Source organism: Mus caroli, unplaced genomic scaffold (genome assembly GCF_978045245.1).
Source record: "Mus caroli unplaced genomic scaffold, Mus_caroli_1 scaffold_9, whole genome shotgun sequence".
NCBI lineage: Eukaryota > Metazoa > Chordata > Mammalia > Rodentia > Muridae > Mus > Mus caroli.
In genome coordinates this window covers 111,423,539-111,429,538 of record NW_028227264.1, presented here as the reverse complement: position 1 = coordinate 111,429,538, position 6,000 = coordinate 111,423,539, and the positions used below count along the sequence as shown (strand labels likewise).

The 6,000-nt window shown below is 42.2% G+C and overlaps 1 long non-coding RNA gene across 1 annotated transcript; it reads left to right on the top strand.

Annotated features, from left to right (window-relative positions):
- Positions 1–993: 993 nt before the first annotated feature.
- Positions 994–2,864, top strand: LOC147002760 (uncharacterized). Its single transcript, XR_015048562.1, has 3 exons — positions 994–1,221; positions 1,573–2,385; positions 2,613–2,864. It is a non-coding gene; the product is annotated as an uncharacterized LOC147002760 (long non-coding RNA).
- Positions 2,865–6,000: the final 3,136 nt, after the last annotated feature.

Genomic DNA, 6,000 nt, shown 5'->3' with positions numbered 1-6,000 from the left:
ACATTCAAGTTCCATCAAAGATGAAGCATCATTATGGAAATCTCTATATGAGTACACCAAACTGTGGCTAGTACACATAGACTGAAAGCCGTTCCTTTTTATAACCAGACCAGGGAAAATACCATGACAGGACCCTCGGGCAGGCCATGACACTTTTCTGAGTCTCTTCTCCCATTGATAATTGAACAGATTTTATATATTTTTTTTCCTTTCCAATCTCTGCAACAGTAGATGATGCTGTATGACACACCACTGTACAGTGTTGAACTTGGCCTCTCTCCTGCAGTGTATACTATTCAGAAGTCTTCAGGGACAACTCCTCGTCTGCTAGAGCAGTGGTTCTCAACCTAGGAGCTATGATCCATTTCTGAGATCCAATGACCCTTTCACCGGGGTTGCATATCAGTTACTCTGCATGCCAGAAATTTACACTATGATTCCTAACAGTTGCAAAATTATAGATATGAAGTAGCAGTGGAAATAATTTTATGGTTGGAGGTCACCACAACAGAGGAACTGTGTAAAAGGCACATTTGCCTAGCTCTGTATCCTCCACAGTTATTCCTCCTCTTAGGCCTAAGATGGTCTTTTTATGGGCATTCTAAGCTGTTTCAGCCTAGAAACTGTCTCTAGTCCTTTCCCGGATCTCCAAAGCCTAGATTGCAAACACCAGAGGCTAGTGATCTGAAGAAAAGGTTTCTCTTACCAACCTCTGGGAAATGGAAATAGAAGCTGTCTATATCTTAAATGATCCTGGCATCTTTAATACAGATACCTGCTTTATAGTTTGGAAAAGGGTTACTTCACTTTTAATCACTTCAATATAATCTTAACTAGCCACCAAATACTTGGCACATAATTTGGTGGCTCTTGATGTCCACATAGATTCGTGAGACCATATAGAGAAAAATGTTTCTATTGGTGCAAAGCTTTTCTGGGCCACTGTGTGCTGCCATGCACAAGACCAAACCCAGATATTTCTGTGTGCTAGCAAGTGCTTTGTCCCTAGCATGTGCTCTGCCCCTAGCATGTGCTCTGTCCCTAGCATGTGCTCCATCACTAGGGTGCACATCCAGCCTTTATGTCTCTTACTACATTGCTTATCCTGCCTTATGAACTCCTACAGACAGAAAGCCAATCTACTATGGAAATATTTTGTGCTTCATAAATTAGAGGTTGTCCCATCCAGGTGATAGAAATACAAAGTACTGCTCTGCACAGGTTAGCATTTAATAGAATAAGACATTGTTTTTTTTTGTTTTGTTTTTGTTTTTCCACTTTGCTTTCCTGTGCATAACTATTTTGAGATTCATCCGTGGTCTACTGAGTTCAAGTTCACTCCTTTTCCTTACTAAGCAATGTTCATTGTCTGGGTATGCCCACACAGGGATGATGTGGCGTTTGCAAAGAACATATGGGTGTATACTTAGGTTGTTTCTGGTTTGGGTGGTTACAAATGAAACTTCTATAAATATTTATGAGCAAGTCTTTGTGTGGGCTAATGGAGTGGCTAGATGATTGGATTTTTTCCCCTAAAATATATTCTGATTTTGGTTGCTTCTATCTTCACAGCCACCTTTGTTCCCTCACCTACCCAAATCAACACCCTTTTTGTCTCTTTCTCACTAAAATACAAGAAGAAGATGATGATGATGATGATAGAATAAAATAATATAAAATAAAACCAAAAAAATGAGACCATGGAATAATGAAGAGAAAAAAAAAAGAGCCAAAGAAAAAACTCAAGAAACACATATAGAGACAGTGATGAACGTGTTTACATACACACAGAAATCCCATAAACACGTAAAACTGGAAACCTGTGAGAAAGGGAGGAGAGGAGAAGGAGGAAAGGGGATGTGGGGGAGGGGAGAGGAGGAAGAGGAAGAGATGAGGAAGAGGAAGAAGCATCCCTGACAAAGCATTATGAGACAAAGAACCTTCAAGAATACTATTGAATTTGTTTTGTGTTGGCCATCTACTGCTGGGCATGAGGCATGGGCTTAAGAATAGTTTGTAGCCATGTAGGTGGTGGTGCATACCTTTAATCCCAGCACTCAGAGTGGGAGAGGCAGGAAGGTCTCTGAGTTTGAGGCCAGCCTGGTCTACAAAGTGAGCTTCAGACATCTCAGTCTACACAGAGAAATGCTGTCTGGAGGGAGGGAAAAACCCCAACAAACCAAACAATCAACCAACCAATCACCCAACCAACCAACCAATCAACCAACCAACCAACCAACCAACCAATCACCCAACCAACCAACCAATCAACCAACCAACCAACCAACCAATCACCCAACCAACCAACCAATCACCCAACTAAACAAACAAAGAGTGGTTTGAATGCCCAGTGAGACTCTGCTGGAGAAAACCAATTTTCCATCGGTAAGTGGTTGTCAGATGGAGAGAGCTTCTGGGTTAAGAATGGCGGCATGTGTTCACTTTACCTCTTAGCGCTGGGACCTCATCTGGTCCAGACCTGTACAGGCTCTGTGTGTGCTGCCACAGCCTTGTGGGGTCACATGTCTGCCTTGCTGTGTTTAGAAAGTCTGGTTTCTTGGTGTCCTTCATTTTCCCTGGCTCTTATCATCTTTCCTTCTCGTCTTTTTCAGGGTTCCCTGAGCCCTGAGGGACAAGGATTTGATGGAGACATTCAATTACAACTGAGGGTTCCAAGGTCTCTCATTCCATGCACGTTGCACAGGTGTGGGTCTGTGTGTGTTCCCATCCACTTCAGAAGGAAGCATCTCTGGTGATGGCAGAGCAAGACACAGATATTTAAGGGTAACAGAGTGTCATTGGCAGTCATTTTATTGCTATATTTCTCTAGGAAAATGGTAGCATTCGGTTTTTCTCTAGGTTCCTGGCCTATTGAGTCTCAGGCCACCTGAGTGGTGTTGAAGATGTGTTCCATTTTATGGAGTAGACCTTAAATCAAATCGGATATTGGTTTGTTGCTTCAACAAGCAGCAACATCTATGCAAATCTAGCTCTACATAAGGCTCTGGAAGGAAACTGCAACCTGAAGATATTACTCACATCCAACATAACATAAGCAATATATAATCTCAGACCAACTAATAAAAAGAAGGGGGAAAAATCAAAATAACAGGAATCAACAAATACTGCTTACTGATAACTCACAGGATCGATGGTCTGATTTCCCAGTAAAAAGGACACAGACTGAGTGGATGAGGAAACAGGATCATTCCGCTTCATCCAAGAACTACACCTTCACATCAAGGAGAGATATCATCTCAGGGTAAAAGACTAGAAAAAGAAATTCCAAGCAAATGAACCCAAGAAGCAAACATGGATAGCTATTTTAGTACCTGAGAAAATAGACTTCAGACCAAAACTCATCAGAAACAATAGGGAAGGTCACTACATGCTCATAAGAGGAAAAAATTGACCAAGAAGACACCGCAATTCTTAACATCTATAGACCAAAGACAAGGGCAATACTCTACTTCTCTCCAATAGATGGCTCATCCAGACAAAAACTAAATGGGGAAATGCTGGAGCTAAATGGCCTCCTAAATCAAATGGACCTAACAGATGTTTACAGAACATTTCACCCCAACCCAAAAGAATATGCTTTCTTCTCATCAGCTCTTGGAACTTTCTCCAAAATTAATCACATACTTGAATCATGTGTATTTTTGTTTCGTTTTTAAAGAACCTGACAACATTAAATACAGTGGGTCTTGGTAGTTTTAATCATTTTACTACAAGAACAATGAAGAGTTTCAGCTGCTTGAAATTATCCCAGAGATCACTGATGCCCTATTTAATCAAGGTTTTTAATTTTTTTTTGTCTGTTTCATTTTGAATATTTTCTATTCTAATGTCTTCCAGTTCTCACTGACCTGGTTTCTGCCTTAGTGTTAGCTTTCCCATTTGCACACTATCATACATGTATATAGTGCATTTTAATCATATTCACATCTCATTACTTCCTCACTTCCCACCCTCACTAAGACTCTTCCTCCCTGGTGGTTTTTGTGTTGTTTTATTAGGATTTCTTATAGCATCCTGGATGAGGATACCTCAGTTAGGGTTGCTATGGTTATGATGAATCACCATAACAACAAAGCATATTGGAGGGAACGGGCTTATGTCATTAGTTACTCTTCCTTAGTATAGAGTTCATCACAGAACAGAGTCGGAGCAGGAACTCACACAGGGCAGGAACCTGCAGACAGGAGCTTACACAGAAGCTATGGAGGTGTGCTGCTTACTGGCTTGTTCCTTGTTGCCTCTTCAGCCTGCTTTCTTATAGATCCTAGCACCTAAAGGACCATCAACCCAGGGATGGTACCATCCCCATGGGTTGGATCCACCCAAGTCAATCACTAATTAAGAATATACCCTACAGGCTTGCCTGTAGCCTGTTCTTCTAGAGACATTTTCTCAATTGAAGCTTCCTCCTCTCTGATTACGCTAGCCTATGTGAAGTTGACATCAAAACTTTAGCCAACAGAGGGATTATTTGCAAATACACAGTATTTGCTGTTTACCAGTGGTTATACAACTAAAGAAAATGCCTTTTCTTGCTCCAGTAACTATTAACTGCCAATAGATACTCTGGGAGGTGTGAGGCCTGGCGACTCTCTTCCCTGAAACAGATATCTGTCTATAAATCACAAGACATAGAAGAGATTTCACACACACCCCAGTGCATATATCATGGCAGAATATCGACAACCCTACTATTTTTTGTTTGTTCCAACATTTTCATTTATCATGTGCGTGACTTTATGTGTGGGGGCATGAGAGTGCCACAGTCCATTTGTGAAGGCATGTGACCACTCGGGAAGTCAGGTCTCTCATTCCACGTTGTGGGTTCCACAGATCAAACTCGGGTTGTCTGACTTTGCCACGATTGCCTTTAGCCAAGGGGCCATCTCAGTGGCTCTGTGGGCCCAGTCTTAAGCTGATAATCACAACTGCTTTGAGATCAAGACTGTGCCAGTTATGTCATTTTTCACTCTCAGAAGATAACATTCTAACTCAACCTAATCTTCATGTGTGTTACCTCTAACTCTTCGTGTGTGTGTGTGTGTGTGTGTGTGTGTGTGTGTGTGTATGCAGTGTGGTTATGTATCCATGTGTGTCAGGGGTTCGGGTGCTGGTGGGTGAGCATGTGTGTAAAGGAACATGTCTGTTCATGTGTGTAGAGGACATCAGAACCTGGAGCTAGCTCAGTGACAAGAAAGCCCTCAATAATCTTCCTGTCTCTACTTCTTAACAGCAAGAGAATGGCCTTAACAGTGTGGAATGGCCATCTGAACTTGGGTCTTCATGAGTTTGCAGCACATGCTCTCATCCACAGAGCCATCTTGCTAGTCTTCCATGTTGGCATTCTTTCTATCCCTTCTTCTGCATAGTCCTTGGGCCTTGGAGGAGATGATACGATGTCCTGTGTATACCTAGGCATTCTAGAGTCCCTCGTTCTCTCTACTATGAACAGTTACTGAGTCTGCAGTTACTGATGCCCACCTCTATGGCCAAGGCTGACAGCAACACTAAACTGTGGGCAAACCATAATTATTCAGAAGCTATTCTGATGAGCACGTCATGTCCATTGAGTGAGGCAAGAGCAGGAGATTTCCCACTAGGAAATCATGACTTCCCCAGCCATAGGCTTTTGACAGGGTTTAAAACAGCAGGCATGGATTTCTTCCCATGCAACAGGCCTGAAATCTAATCAGTAAATAGGGACCAACCCCACCCTGCTCCATTACTTACTTGCCGTTATGGCACCAGTGAGGACTCTTCACTTGGTTCATTTGCACACAAAGTCTACAGTTATGTAGATGGTGATTCTGTCCCTCTTGTCTATAGAGCATCCTTCAGCTCTCATCTTCCTATGTAAGTTAGCCAGCAGAGACCTGGAGCCTCCTATATGCTAGGCAAGGGCTCTACGACTGAGCTATGTGGCCCTACCAATCTTTTCCTTAACACTGTCTCAGATGATGTTCATCTCTTATAGTATAG